This window comes from Carlito syrichta, unplaced genomic scaffold (genome assembly GCF_000164805.1).
Source record: "Carlito syrichta isolate Samal-C Ts95f unplaced genomic scaffold, Tarsius_syrichta-2.0.1 Scaffold242717, whole genome shotgun sequence".
Classification (NCBI taxonomy): Eukaryota; Metazoa; Chordata; class Mammalia; order Primates; family Tarsiidae; genus Carlito; species Carlito syrichta.
In genome coordinates this window covers 395,596-411,861 of record NW_007186813.1, presented here as the reverse complement: position 1 = coordinate 411,861, position 16,266 = coordinate 395,596, and the positions used below count along the sequence as shown (strand labels likewise).

Sequence of the window (16,266 nt, the reverse complement as noted above, 5' to 3'; positions counted from 1 at the left end):
ACCACACCCGGCTAATTTTTTGATTTATTGTAGAGATGAGGTCTTGCCAAGTTGCCCAGGAGGGTCTTGAACCCGCAGGATCAGGCAATTCACTCACCTCAGCCTCCCAAAGTGCGGGATTACAGGCTGGGCCACCGAGCCTGGCTGCCTCAGTCTTTTAAGTAGCTGGAACTACAGGTGTGCGTCACCATGCTGCTCTAATTTTTTGATTTATTGCAGAGATGAGGTCTCACCAAGTTCAAGCTGGTCTTGAACCCCTGGATTCAGGCAATCTTCTTACCTCCTCCTCCCAAAGTGCTGAGATTACCAGTGTAAGCCACCACACCCGGCTAACCTATTGAGCACTTGTTCTATTTCAGAGTTTTGGTGCAAAACTTAAAAGTTACTGGTCTTGATTATTTTTAAAAGCCTTCCTAGTGCTGATCCCCTCTGTCTCTCTCTCCTGGTCTCCTAGTAACAAGTTTGCTTGTACTTCAATTCAGAAATGTTAGCTTCTATATTTCTTTCTTTCATTTTTTTTTTTTTAGTCAGATTCTCATTTTGTTGCCCAGGTTAGAGTACAGTGGCACCATCATGGCTTACCACAGCCTCAATATTTCTGCCTCAGTCTCCCAAGTAGCTGGGACTACAGGTGCACACCACAATGCCTGGCTAATTTTTTATTTTTTTGGTAGATATAAGGCCTCACTATGTTGCCCAGGCTGGTCTCAAATTCCTGGCCGATTTGTTTGCCTCAGTCTTCCACAGTGTTGGGATTACAGGTATGAGCTGCTGCACCTAGCCCCAATGTCTATATTTCTTTTTTTTTTGAGTTGGCGTCTCACTCTGTTGTCCAGACTGGAGTGTAGTGGCCGCTCCCGGCCACCGCAGCCTCAACCTGCTGGGCTCCAGTGATCCTTCCGCCTCAGCCTTCTGAGTAGCTGGAATTACAGGCGCGCACAACCACGCCCGGCTGATTTTTGATTTATTGTAGAGATGAGGTCTCGAACCCGTGGGCTCAGGCAATCCACTCAACCTCAGCCTCCCAAAGGCACAGGATTACAGGCTGAGCCACCAAGCCCGGCTGATAATGTCTATATTTCTAAAAGGTGACCTACATAGTCATGGATTTTTCAACATGGAGAACCAAACCTCATTTTTCTTATATTTTAATACTATTGACTTTTACTGTCAAAAATTAATGGCCCTTTCTTAGTCTTCATCCTTCTTTCTTCTTCAGCATTTGACAAGTTTCCTCTCCTACTATGTAAATCTTTCTTCTCCTTTGACTTCTTTGACTTGTATTTCTGCTTTTCTACTAGCATTTCTGAATATTTTTTCTTAGTCTATTACTTGTTCTTTCTTTTCAATCTCTGAGTTGTCCTTCAGAAGACCCCAGGGCATGCAGCTACTACTCAACTCTGTTTTGGTGTTACCTTACAGATTGGTCTCACTAGTTTCCACTCCTACCTGCACTTGGCTCGCTTTTGGATTCCTGACTCAAACTGGCTTTTGTTTTTTGGTTTTTTTTTTTTAGTTGGAGTCCCACTCTTATTTGCCCAGGCTAGAGTGCAGTGGCACACTCATGGCCACCCCAGCATCAACCCACTGGGCCCCCGCGATCCTTCCACCTCAGTCTTCCAAGTAGCCAGAACTACAGACATGCACTACCATGGCCAGTTAATTTTTTTTTTTTTTTTTTTGAGTTGGAGTCTCACTCCGTCGCCCAGACTGGAGTGCAGTGGCCGCTCCCGGCCACCACAGCCTCGACCTGCTGGGCTCTGGCGATCCTTCCACCTCAGCCTTCCGAGTAGCCAGAATTACATGTGCACGCTACCACGCCCAGCTAATTTTTTTATTTATTGTAGAGATGAGGTCTCGCCTGTCCAGGTGGGTCTCGAACCCGCGGGCTCAGGTAATCCACTCACCTCAGTCTCCCAAAGGCGTGGGATTACAGGCTGAGCCACCGAGCCTGGCTCAGCCAGCTAATTTTTTATTTTATTTTATTGTAGAGACGAAGCCTCATCAAGTTCCCCAGGCTGGTCTTGAACTCCTAGGCTCAGGAAATCCTCTTGCCTCGGCCTCTCAAAGTGCTGGGATTACAAACCTGAGTCTCTGTGCCCGGGTTTTTTTTTTTTTTTTTTTAAATCAATTTCTCTGTTACTCTTTCTCAGCTCACTGATTTCCATTCATTGTGCCATCATTCTTTTATCCCCCTAACTAGAAACCTTGACAAAATCTGACTTTTCTCTGAACTTGTATTATTTTTACCAACTTTATATTCCAGATCTCCCCCTTCCTTTTTTTTAAAAAACATTTTGTTATTTCAGTAGCCTGACAGACTGTCATCTTTCAGCTAGGCTTTTGCAAACTGTTCTCTTCTTTTTTTTTTTTTTGAGTTGGAATCTCACTCTGTTGCCCAGGCTGGAGTGCAGTGGCATGCTCACGGCCACCCCAGTGACAACCTGCTGGGCTCAGGCAATCCTTCCGCCTGTCTTCCAAGTAGCCGGAACTACAGGTGCCTGCTACCATGTCCAGCTAATTTTATTTTTATTTTTATTGTAGAGACAAGGTCTTGCCAAGTTGCCCGGGATGATCTCGAACCCATGGGCTCTGGCAATCCACTCACCTTGGCATCCCAAAATGCTGGGATTACAGGCTGAGCCACTGAACCCGGCCAATAGGACAAAATTCTTATAGGCAGGTTTTAGGAAGTGTTCAGACATTTTTTTCTCTCCTTTTTTTTGAGTTGGAGTCTCACTCTGTCACCCGGGGTGGAGTGCAGTGATACACTCATGGCCACTGCAGCCTCTATCTACTGGGCTCAGGTGATCCTTCTGCCTCAGTCTTCCAAGTAGCTGGAACTACAGGCATGTGCCACCATGCATGGCTAATTTTTTTGGTTTATTATAGAGATGAGGTCTTGTCAAGTTGCCCAGGCTGGTCTCAAAATCATGGGCTCAGGCAATCGTCTCACCTCAGCCTCCAAAAATGCTGGGATTATAGGCACAAACATTTTTCTTAATACATTCTTATTGCAAGCAGGTCAGGCTGGAATGTGGACTGCCAGTCCACCCCAACCTCTTGTCCAATCAAAAGAAAATCCCAGGTGGCTCAGCCTGTAATCTTAGCACTTTGGGAGGCTGAGGTGAGTGAATTGCCTAAGCCTGTGGGTCCAAGATCAGCCCAGGCAACCTGGCAAGACCTCGTTCCTACAATAAATAAAAAGTTAGCTGGGTGTGGTAGTACGCGCCTATATTTCCGGCTACTTGGAAGGCTGAGGCAGAAGGATCGCCAGAGCCCAGCAGGTCAATGCTGGGGTGACTGTGAGCATGTCACTGCACTCCAGCCTGGGCAATTGAGAGAGACTCCAACTCAGAAAAAAAAAAAAGAATAAGAAAAGAAAATCCCATCAGATGTAATGGGATAGCCTGACCTTTTAGCTCATGGTTCAGCCTGATAATCAATAAAAGTCCTTCAGGTTCCCTCTTGAAAGTAAAAGACTCAACCCCACTCCCGATCTAATCAAAACCCTAGAAATGATAGTTAATGAACTTGCGCATTCAAAGACTGACAAGTCTCCTACAAAGGCAAAAAGTTATTCTGAAAAAGTCCATCCCTCCTCCCATCAGAGATGGAAAAATGACAACCTCTCTGCAGCATTACCTGTGTGCCACCCTCTTTAGCATATCAATTATTGTGAAAATATATCTAGGCCAGGTGCAGTGGCTCACACCTGTAATTCCAACACTTTGGGAGGCCAAGATGGGAGGACAGCCTAAGCCCAGAGTTTGTGACCAGCCTGAACTTGGGGAGACCTCCTCTCTACAATAAATCAAAAAGTTAGCCAGGCATGTGGCTCACACCTGTAATCCCAGCACTTTGAGAGGCCAAGGCGAGAGGATTGCCTGAGTCCAGGAGTTCGAGACCAGCCTGGGCAACTTGGTGAGACCTCATCTCTACAATAAATCAAAATATTAGCCAGTCACGGTGGCGCACATCTGTTGTTCCAGCCACTTGTAAGGCTGAGGTGGAAGGATCGCCTGAGCCCAGGAGATCGAGGCTGCAGTGGCCATTAGCGTGCCACTGTACTCCAGCCTGGGCGACAGAGTGAGACTTCGACTCAAAAAAAAAAAATTTCCTGGGTGTGGTGGCACACACCTGCAGTTCTAGTTACTTGAAAGCCTGAGGTAGAAGGGTCGCCTGAGCCCAGCAGGTCAAGGCTGCGCTGGCCGTGAGTGTGCCACTCCACTCCAGCCTGGGCAGCAGTGAAACTCCACCAAAAAAAAAAAGAAAGAGGCCAGGCACAGTGGCTCACACATGTAATCCCAGAACTCTGGGAAGCAGAAACGAGAGGATGCCTGAGTCCAGGGGTTCGAGACCGTCTGGGCAACTTGGTGAGATCTCATCCCTATAATAAAATAAAATTAAAAAAAATTAGCTGGGCATGGTGGTGCACACTTCTGATTCCAGCTACTCAGAAAGCTAAGGCGGAAGGCTCACCTCAGCCTAGAAGGTTGAGGTTGCGGTGGCTGTGAGCTTGCCACTGCATTCCAGCCTGGGTGACAGAGTGAGAGACTCCAACTCAAAAAAAAAAAAAAAAGAAAAATAGATCTAGCTTTTAGTTAAGAGTAAAAGACTCATCCATGTCAGGTCTTCCTGGCATGAATCTTCCTCTTTCCCTCTCTTCTTCTCACTAATAAACTCTGTTTTAAAACCTTGCTGGCTGCTCTGAAAATCATTTCAGGATCCAAAGAATTCATGAGTTTTACACCATGCCACATCTGGCATCAATACCATAACTAATAAATGGCACAGCTGGAAGTGAAGCCCAGCTATTCTGATCCCAAACACTCACTCTATATCCTATATCACACCGTCTGTCGGGTCATCACAGATGAAAAGAGCTGGGATGAAAAAAAGAGTAAATGAGAAGAATTCAGAGGACTTCCTCACCACACCTATTCCCACAATGAGGACTTCTTTATTGCCAGTTGAGCAGTTAGGATCAGGTCATAGACTCTAGAATTAAACTTTGATGTGCAGTAAATAACAAGAAAGCACAGACTTGGGACTAAAGTTAGTTTTCACTTATTAACTTGAGTAGGGGAAATAAAGTGTATAAACATCACTATAGCTCAAGGCACTATACACACAAGCCTATAAACTGGACAAAATCAATGGCAGTTTCTCAGCCTGGGTGTAACTGACATTTTAGGCTGGATAGCTCTGTTGTGGGAAGACTGTCCTGTGCACTGCAGAATGAGTAGCGGTATTGCTGGCCTCTACAACTAAGGGCGAGCAGCATCCTTCCCCAACAATTGTAACAACCAAAAAATGTCTCTAGACAATGCCAAATGTTCTCTGAGGGACAAAATCACTCCCAATTGAGAATCATTGCTCTAAACGTTACAGAGGTTTAGGGAAATAGGTCAGTGAAAACAGGTTGTGGGTGCTGAAAAAAGTGTCATGAAGCAGGGAATATTTGAACTGCACTGTGAAGAACATATAAAATTCCTGTAGGTGAGGAGAGAATAATAAAATAAATTCCAGAAAGGGAAGATAACTTAAAGACAAGGAGATAAGAAAGCATAAGGTCTGCTGGAGAATGTTCCAGTTTGTAAACAGCAGAGGGTTCCTGTTGGAAATAGGACATTACGGTAAAAATGACAGCTGGGGTCAGGTTATGGATCACTATCCATCAACTAATGCTTACAAGATATACACACATAATGAAACAGTCAACAATAAAAGATACCACACATGTTTAATGGTATACAAGTCATACCAGTGCCATAGGCTGAGCATCTCTCCTTTTTTTTTAAATTTTTTTTGAGTTGGAGTCTCACTCGGTCGCCCAGCCTGGAGGGCAGTGGCCGCTCCCGGCCACCGCAGCCTCGACCTGCTGGGCTCCGGCGATCCTTCTGCCTCAGCCTTCCAAGTAGCCGGAATTACAGGCATGCACTACCACGCCCGGTTGATTTTTTGATTTATTGTAGAGATGAGGTCTCCCGGCCCAGGCGGGTCTCGAACCCACGGGCTCAGGCAATCCACTCACCTGATTATAGGCTGAGCCACTGAGCCCAGCAGCTGAGCATCTCTAATCTGAAAATCCAAAGTCTAAAACTTTTTGAACACCAACATGATACTTAAAGGAAATCCTCATCAGAGCAATTTGGATTTTGGATTTTCGAACTAGGAATATTCAGCTGCTAAGTATAATATAAATATTCCCAAATCCGAAAAACTCCAAAACCTGGAACACATCTGGGCCTAAGCATCCTGGATAAGGAGTATTCAACCTGTATTTCCATGTGTTCCACCTTTCTCAGAGGACAGAATGTTGCTTGAGTTACCACGTCCATAGTGCATCTAGCGTTTGGAACATATACTCAGAGCTAAATGAAACTTGGAACCAGTGCAGAGGAGGGAGAAATAACTAAGTACTAGGATAATCAGGAGATTCCCAAGTGAGGTGAGACTGAAGGACTCTGAAGGGATATGTTTTGAACAGCTGGAAGGGAGGAGAACACATTTCACCTGATGACATCTAGGCTGGAAAAGAAAGAAATGTACAAAATATATTCAAGAGACACCAAGAACAATGTAACTAAGAATGAAGACAAGCTGCAGAACTAAGCTAAGTCAGAATGCAGAGCAGCTGAACAGAACTTTACTGTACAGACGACACCTGATGGTTTCTGAGGAACATAAAGACACAGAAGTTTAATTTTCAGTTGTTTAAAACTGATCATCAGGCACAGTGGCTCACACCCGTAATCCCAGCACTTTGGGAGGCCAAGGTAACAGGATTGCCTGAGTCCACAGGTTTGAGACCAACTTGGGTAACATGGCAAGACCTTGTCTCTACAATAAATCCAAAAATTAGCTGGGAGTGATGGTGCCCATCTGTGGTTCCAGCTACTAGAAAGGCTGAAGTAGAAGGATCATCTGAGCCCAGCAGGTCGAGGCTGTGGTGGCAGTGAGCGTGCCACTGCACTCCAGCCTGGGCGACAGAGTGAGACTACAGTTCATAAGTAAATAAACAAACTTGGTCATCTTGTCAGGAAGTTATCTTAGCTACACTTAGAAAGACCTGGGGCCGGGCTTGGTTGGCTCAGCCTGTAATCCTGCGCCTTGGGAGGCTGAGGTGAGTGGATTGCCTGAGCGCGTGGGCTCAAGACTCACCTGGGCAACCTGGTGAGACCTCATCTCTACAATAAATCAAAAAATTAGCCGGGTGTGGTAGCGCACGCCTGTAGTTCCAGCTCCTTGGAAGGCTGAGGCGGAAGGATCACCAGAGCTCAGCAGGTCGAGGCTGCGGTGGCTGGGAGCGGCCATTGCACTCCAGTCTGGGTGACAGAGTGAGACTCCAACTCAATATATATATATCTTTGCCAGGCTCGGTGACTCAGCACGTAATCCTGCACGCTTTGGGAGGCTGAGGTGAGTGAATTGTCTGAGCCCCCGGGTTCGAGACCCGTCTGGCCAACTTGGCGAGACCTCATCTCTACAATAAATAAAAAAATGAGCCGGGTGTGGTAGCGCGCACCTGTAGTTCCAGCTACTCGGAAGGCTGAGGCGGAAGGATCGCCAGAGCCCAGCAGGTCGAGGTTGCGGTGGCTGGGAGCAGCCACTGCACTCCAGTCTGGGCAACAGAGTGAGACTCTAACTCAAAAAAATAAAATAAAATAAAAATAAATAAATAAAAAGGCTTTATTTCTTCCATGGAGCTTGGTGGTTTGACTTGTTTATCTGGCTTCCTGGGAGAGTCTCTTGAGATACTTTGCTTTCCTAAGGGCCCCCAAGAGACAGCAATGAAACCAACATCTATTACCCTAGACACTTGAGGAGATGCTTAAGTCAATATGGTCAGATTAATTCAGGCTTTAATCCTGACAAAACTTAAGAGCCAAGTCATCAGATGATTGTGCATCTTATAGACTGAAGTATGGAATTAAGCCCAGTACTCTGGGATCTCTTTCAAAGCTTGGGCGAGGAGTCCAGATGTTAGTTCCAGCCCCATACCTTGCTGGCTGTGTGAATTTTCTTAGCCTCTTTTCTCATGGGAGGATGAGGGCACTGCTGTACATTAGTGGGTCTTAGTCCTAGCTACATATGAGAATTACCTGAGACCGGATGTGGTGGTTCATACCTGTACTTCCTGCACTTTGGGAGGCCAAGGTGAGAGGATTGCCTGAGCCCACAGATTCAAGACCAGCCTGGGTAACATGACAAGACCTCATCTCTACAATAAATAAAAAAACTAGCCAGATGTGGTGGTACACACCTGTAGTTCCAGCTACTTGGAAGGCTGAGCTGAAGGATCACCTGAACCCAGCAGGCCGAGACTGCTGTGGCAGTGAGCATGCCACTGTCTTCCAGCCGGGGCAACAGAGTGAGACTTCTACTGGAAAAAAAAAAAAAAAATTATCTGAGGAGTTTTAAAAACAATTCTTGGACCCTACAGTAGCCCAATAAATTAGACCTTTAAGGTTGGGGCCAGGGCACTGATACTCTCCAAAGCTCCCCAGGTCTTTCTTTTTCTTTTTTATTTATTTATTTAATTTATTTTTTTTGAGTTGGAGTCTCACTCTGTCGCCCAGACTGGAGTGCAGTGGCTGCTTCCGGCCACCGCAGCCTCGACCTGCTGGGCTCCGGTGATCCTTCCGCCTCAGTCTTCCAAGTAGCTGGAACTATGGGCGCGCGCTACCACGCCCACCTGACTTTTTGATTTATTGTAGAGATGAGGTCTCGCGGCCCAGGCGGGTCTCGAACCTGCAGGCTCAGGCAATCCACTCACCTCAGTCTCCCAAAGGCGTGGGATTACAGGCTGAGCCACCAGCCTGGCTATTTAATTTATTTTTGAGTTGGAGTCTCACTCTGTCGCTCAGACAGGAGTGCAGTGGCCGCTCCCGGCCACCGCAGCCTTGACCAGCTGGGCTCCAGCAATCCTTCTGCCTCAGCCTTCCAAGTAGCTGGAACTACAGGTGCGCGCTACCACACGTGGCTAATTTTTTATTTTATTGTGGAGATGAGTTCTCGCCAAGTTGACCAGGCGGGTCTCGAACCCACGGGCTCAGGCAATCCGCTCACCTCAGCCTCCTAAAATGCGCAGGATTACAGGCTGAGCCACCGAGCCCGGCAAAGATATATATATTTCTTTTCTTTTTTTTGAGTTGGAGTCTCGCTCTGTCGCCCAGACTGGAGTGCAGTGGCTGCTCCCAGTCACCGCAGCCTCAACTTGCTGAGTTCCAGTGATCTTTCCGCCTCAGCCTACCAAGTAGCTGAAACTACAGGTGCGTGCTACCACACCTAGCTAATTTTTTGATTTATTGTAGAGATGAGGTCTCACCAGGTTGCCCACATGGGTCCCGAACCCGTGGGCTCAGGCAATCCACTCACTTCAGCCTCCCAAGGCGCAGGATTACAGGCTAAGCCACAAGCCCGGCCCCAAGTCTTTCTAAGTGTAGCTAAGATAACTTCCTGACAAGATGACCAAGTTTGTTTATTTATTTATGAGCTGTAGTCTCACTCTGTCGCCCAGGCAGGAGTGCAGTGGCACGCTCACTGCCACCACAGCCTTGACCTGCTGGGCTCAGATGATCCTTCTACTTCAGCCTTTCTAGTAGCTGGAACCACAGATGGGCACCACCACGCCCAGCTAATTTTTGGATTTATTGTAGAGACGAGGTCTCGCCATGTTACCCAGGTTGGTCTTGAACCCGTGGGCTCAGGCAATCCACTCACCTCAGCCTCCCAAAGCACGGGATTACAGGCTGAGCCACCGAGCCCGGCTGAAACAAAGTCTTTTTAAAACACAGCTCAATGAGAATTTCCACTGCATAAAGGAAAGTCTGTGTACCTCTTCACCAGAAAACTCTCCATGATGTTATTCTCCTATCTACATAAGCTAAAAGGTGGGAAGCTGCTGAAGTATGCTCAAAGATCCTCACTGTTACATAAATACCCTGGTAGTCTTCAGCCCTGGGTAAGGACCATTCACACTCATTATATTTTCTTTTTGTTGTTGTTGTTGTTTTGAGTTGGAGTCTCACTCTGTCACCCAGGCTGGAGTACGGTGGCACGTTCATGGCCACCACAACCTCAACTTGCTGGGCTCAGGCGATCCTTCCACCTCAGCCTTCCAAGTGGTTGAAACAACAGGCATGCACCACCATGCCTGGCTAATTTTTCTTGATTTACACAGAAATGAGGTCTTGCCAAGTTGCCCAAGTTGTTCTCAAACCCATGGGCTCAGGCAATCCTCTCACCTCGGCTTCCCAAAGTGCTGGGATTATAGGCATGAGCCACTACGCCCGGCCTCTTTGTATTCTCCAGAAAGGAAAAGGGCAGGACCCTTTATAACAGGCCCACCTTCCTACAGTATCACTCCAGGGTTCTGGCAACAGATGGTAAACTGGGAATTTGTAGAGCCTACCAAGCTGAAATCAGAGTCACTCCAGGGTCCTAGTAGAAATAACTGTTAAACAAAGCAACTGAGCCAGGCACTGTGGCTCATGTCTGTAATCCCTGCATTTTGGGAGGCTGAGGCAAGAAGATTGCCTGAGTACAGGGGTTCAAGACCAGCATGAGCAACTTGGCAAGACTTGTCTTTACAATAAATTAAAAAATTAGCCGGGAGTGGTGGCGTGTGCCTGTGGTTCCAGCTATTTGGAAGGCTGAGGTGAAAAGATCACCTGAGCCCACCAGGTCGAGTCTGCAGTGGTTATAAATGTACCACTGCACTCCATTCTGGATGACAGAGTGAGTTTCTACTGAAAAAAAAAAAATGCAACTCCCATCTACGGGCCTTCTTGTTACTCTCATTAACCAGCTGAAGTTCTAATAGCCAAGATAACTTTAAAAACAGAAACACAACCCTATGCCTTCCACTCTTAAAGGATGTAGCTCAGGACACCAGGAAAGCTACTGCTGGCAAGGCCCTGATGTATACTCTTGGATGGGCTCCAGGTTCCTGCCTAGAGCAATCCCAGGAAACAATCTGTTCTTTAAGACAGCCTGAGTGAGGTAAAGGACAAAAAAGAGCCCTCGAATGGTGCGCACTTACACTATGCAGGTACCATGATAAGCACTTTATCCATTCATTATTTCATTTTATTTCCCAACACACGTATAAGCTAGGTACTATAATCCTTACCATTTTACAGATGAAGAAACTGAGGCTTGGAGAGGTTTCATAATTTGCCAAAGGCTACCCAGCTATTAAATGGCAAAGCAAGGATGTGAGACTGAGTAGTCTACATTCAGACCGCTATAAACAATTTTTCCCGCTAGAAGGCTACAAGTGGTTTTTTGTTTTGTTTTTTTTTTTTTTAGTTGGAGTCTCATTCTGTTACCCTGCTGGATTCAGGCAATCCTTCAGCTTCACCCTTCCAAGTAGCTGGAACAACAGGTGCGTGCCACCATGCCTAGCTAATTTTTTAAAAAAATTTATTGTAGAGACGAGGTCTCACCAAGTTGCCCAGGCTGGTCTTGAATCCCTGGGCTCAGGCAATCCTCTTGCCTCGGCCTCCCAAAGTGCTGGGATTACAGGCTTGAGCCAACAAGTGGTTTTTAATGGGTTTATGTGAGCAGGGTAGCTAGCATAGCTTGGTGATAAACAGATAAGCTTCTTGCAGGCAGGCATACCTTAGATAATTAGAAGTGTCTTTTCTTTCTAATAAAATCTTGTCTTAAACTATACTTTGGGCTTGCTCTGAAATTATTTTCTGTAGTGGAGTAAAGAATTCACAAACAACTATACCACACCACCCGGCATCATATATATTTTTAGGCCCTCATACTAGTAGTTCCCCCAAAATGATGGATATTGCCCCCCAAAACTTGAAACAGCATCATCTTTAAAAAGATACTGCAGGCCGGGCTCAGTGGCTCTGCCTGTAATCCCAGCACTCTGGGAGGCCAAGGCAAGTGGATTGCCTGAGCCTGCGGGTTTGAGACCCGCCTGGGCAACTTGGCAAGACCTGTCTCAACAATAAATCAAAAATTAGCTGGGCATGGTAGCACACGCCTGTAGTTCCGGCTACTTGGAAGGCTGAGGCAGAAGGATTGCTGGAGCTCAGTCAAGGCTGCGGTGGCCAGGAGTGTGCCACTGCACTCCAGCCTGGGCGACAGAGTGAGACTCCAACTCAAAAAACAAAACAAACATTTTGGTTTTATAGCAGAACTGAATGTCAAGTTGTCTATGCTGAAAGACCCCTTCCTCCTTTTTAAGTGACTGATTGCAACTAGCACACAAAAACTTACCTAGCTTAGTATGAATATTTGCCAGGTTTCAGTTTTTTCTTTGGTAAATGAAATTTTTATTTTTATTTTTAATAATTAATTTTTGTTTTTGAGTTGGAGTCTCAGGAGATCCTTCCACCTCAGCCTTCCAAGTAGTTGGAACTACAGGCACACATCACTATGCCCAGCTAATTTTTCTTGATTTATTGTAGAGATGAGGTCTCACCAAATTGCCCAGGCTGGTCTCAAACCTGTGGGCTCAGGCAATCCTTTCACCTCGCCCTCCCAAAGGGCTGGGACTATAGACATGAACCACTGTACCTGGTTGGTAAATGAAATTTTTTTAAAAATCACATTGCCTATTCTACTGTATTTTTTTCTTTTTTTTCTTAAATTTGTTGATTTATTGTAGAGATGAGGTTTTGCCAAGTTGCCCAGGCTAGTCTCAAACTCTTGGGCTCAGGGAATCCTCTCACCTCAGCATCCCAAAATGCTGGGATTACAGGCATGAGCCACCATGCCTTGCTGAACCCAAAATGTTATCAAACTTTGGACAAGAAAATCCTTTTTGATGTATGCCTTCTTTCCACCATCCCTATCCAGGCTTGCCCATTTTCTTCCACAATTTCCCATTTGGCCTTTTTTCCCCCCTACTGTTGTCACTTCTTGCCTGAATTTGCTCATTCATTCATCATTTACCAAATGCCTATGATCACCCAAGCAGAGCTAGACCCTGGTCCCTGCTCTTAGCTCACATGATATTAAGTAAAGCTGCCCATCTTGATCACCATCACCAGACTGCAAGCTTTAGCAAAGGCTTTGTAAGCTAGCAGCATCTGGCATAAAGCAGACAATCTAAAAACGTTTGCTGTATTACATTAGATTGCTTTAGTAAGCTCTTTTTAATCCATAAATATTTTAGTATGTGTCTTCAAAAAAAACACTCTTATTTGTTTTTTCTTTTTAAAACACAAAAGCATGGTTGGGCACAATGGCTCATGCCTGTAATCCCAGCACTTTGGGAGGTAGAGATCAGAGGACTGACTGAGTCCAGGGTTCAAGACCAGCCTGGGCAACTTGGTAAGACTTTGTCTCTACAATAAATTTAAAAAATTAGCCAGGTGTGGTGGCATGCACCTGTAGTTCCAGCTACTTAGAAGGCTGAGGCGGAAAGATCACCTGAGCCCAACAGGTTGAGGCTGCGGTGGCCATGAGCGTGCCACTGCATTCCAGCGTGAATGACAGTGAGACACTGACTCAAAAAAAAGGAAGAAGTGTAGGGTGTATGCTAGCATAGGAGAATTCTAGAAAGATATATACCAATATATATACCAAGATATATACTCCTGTGACATACCCAGTACCTCTGTCACACAATTTAACAATTAGGTATACACTGTCTTCGATGTTAGAGAACAGTTCCTTACTTTTCCCCAGGTCTTGCCAAATTGCCCAGGCTGGTGTCAAACCTGTGGGCTCAGGCAATCCTCTCACCTCTGCCTCCCAAAGTGCTGAGATTATAAGCATGAGCCAATGTGCCCAGTGCATATACTTCTTTGGAACAAGTTCTATGACAATTTCTGATTCTAGCTTCTCAATCTTCTAATTCAGTGGTTCTCAAAATGCTGTCCTTAGGCTTGCAGCATCAGCATCATCTGGGAACCTGTTAGAACAGCAAATTCTTGGATCCCACTCCAGACCTACTGAATCAGGAACTCTGGAGGCGAAACCCAGCTAATACGAGTTTTAGTAAATTGGGTACTTAAAGCCCAGACTTTTTTGCCACTATATGACCATGTAACCAAGAACTATTTGTACCGCCTAAAGCTACTGATGAAAGAAAGAAAAAAAGAAAGAGAGAAAGAGAGATCTCCAGGTGACTCTGATTTATACTAAAGGATGAAAACCACTACTCTAATCCTGTCAAGCTGTTTTTTGGTTTTTTTTTTTTAACCATCCCCTAAACATGGCAGGCATTGCTATCTTGTCTTATCACCTCTGCTTCAAAATATTTTCCTTGACATTTTCATTAATTCTGATCATATCCTCTGTCAAAGCCCAGAAAGTCCTAACTCCTCAAAGTGGTCTCACCAGAGTCCATACTGATTCTTCTTATCCCCTTTCCTCAACTCCTGTGACATACCCAGTCCCTCTATCACACAATTTAACAATTAGGTATACACTGTCTTCAATGTTAGAGAACAGTTCCTTACTCTTCCCCAGAAAACCATAACCTCTTTGAAGACATGAATCATGTGCTTTAATCTCTTCCCCTACCCCCGTCCTAAGCACATAACTGGAATTTTAATAGAGTTGCTGGTTAATATCTTTAAGGACGAATTCCCTAAGAGAAAAAAATATTGATAAACCTTTACAATGGATATAAAGTCTAGATTTCAACTTGTAGACCCAGTTCTGTGACCTTGAGCAAGTTCGTTTCTCAGAATGATGTCTATAAAACTGAAAAGGTTGGACTCAATGATTCAATGCTTCCTTTTAGCTTGAATAACATATGATTTTATGAAATGTTTTATCTTGGAATATCTCATTTCAGTATACTCTAAAACTGCTTTGCTTGTAACACTAATGTGGGAATTTTAAACTTGATTTGAGTACAGTTATATACAGTGTTTCCTAATTAGCTAGTAAGCTCTTTCAATAGGAACCATGACAGTCTGAGCAACTGTGAATCTTCCACCATACCCAGCACCATACCATGCCTTATACATAATAACAGTTCAATGCATTTGCAGGAGTTTATTTAGAAAAACTCTTTCAGCGGCTTCATTTATATAGAGGACCCATGCACATATCTGCTGTCCCCCAAAGGGTCTTTTTGAATATTTATTATTATAAATTCCATGTAATAACATACAGTAAAAATTGTGATTCCTCTAATATCACCAGGAACAGTCAGCCACATAAGAAAAGAATGTAAAGATGAATCTCTGGTTGGGTGTGGTGGCTCAAGCCTGTAATCCCTGCACTTTGGGAGGCTGAAGCAAGAGGACTGCCTGAGCCCAGGGGGTTGAGACCAGCTTAGGCAACTTGGCGAGTTCTCATCTCTACAATTAAAAAAAACAACAACTCAGGTGTGGTGGTGCGAGACTAGTACCAACTACTTGGAAGACTGAGATGTAAGGATCACCTGAGTCCAACAGGTGGAGGCTGTGGTGGTTGTGGGCATGCCACTGCACTCCAGCCTGGGCAACAGGGTAAAACTACAACTCAAAAAAAAAAAAATCTCTCGTGCACTCTGGGCTAGATTAAAAGGTTGTAAGCCTCAGGCTACCCTGCTGCCACATACAAATAAAAACTGCCCTGTACATGCAAACTGCATACACCAACTCCACTGTTGGGGATCAAAGGATTTCTTGATGTAAATTTTCAAAAACAAGGTGGATAGTAGCCTTTGAGTGGCAAGTGATGACCAGAAGCTGAATCTAAAGGAAGGGACAGCAAAGAGACTCTGAAGGGCAAGGAGGAAGATCAGAAGGGCAGCAGGAGAACTTGAAAAGGAGCAGGAGATCCACTAAGACTTCACCCAGCATCTGCCAGAGTCATGCATTGGGACAGCAAAGGGGCCCACGCCTCCAAGGGCTAACGGTTCTAAGCAAAGAGCGACGCTAAGGCTGTTTGGTGGGAGTGCACGCATAACTCTAATCGGGAAAATCAAGCAGGGAAGGCTTCACAGAGAAGGCGTCTTTGAAATATGGAGGAGGATTTGCTTACAGAAAAAAAGACAGTTGGAGCTAGTTATTTTGGGGGAGAATCATTCACATGTTTTTATAGCTGTTCACTTGGAGCTTTAAGTCATGGGAGGCACCACGTCAATGCTCTTTCTCTTACTTCATCTGGATCGGAAACGCTCGAGCCCAGCGTTGGAGCAGAGCCATCAGCCCAGGGTGAGGCGAGCGCTGGCCAAATCTGCCCTGTCACCTCCAAGCCCAGCCGGCCAGCCCAGCCCCGCTCTCCCCGCGGCCAGGAAAGGCAGACGGCCGGTCTCCCCGGGGCCGGGGGGATGCAGGCGGGCAAGGC

At 45.6% G+C, this 16,266-nt stretch overlaps 1 protein-coding gene across 4 annotated transcripts in view; it reads right to left on the bottom strand.

Moving 5' to 3' along the window:
* Window positions 1-16,266, bottom strand: part of NDRG3 (NDRG family member 3) — a 104,926-nt gene that overhangs the window by 87,923 nt on the left and 737 nt on the right. The gene's annotated exons all lie outside the window — the stretch shown is intronic.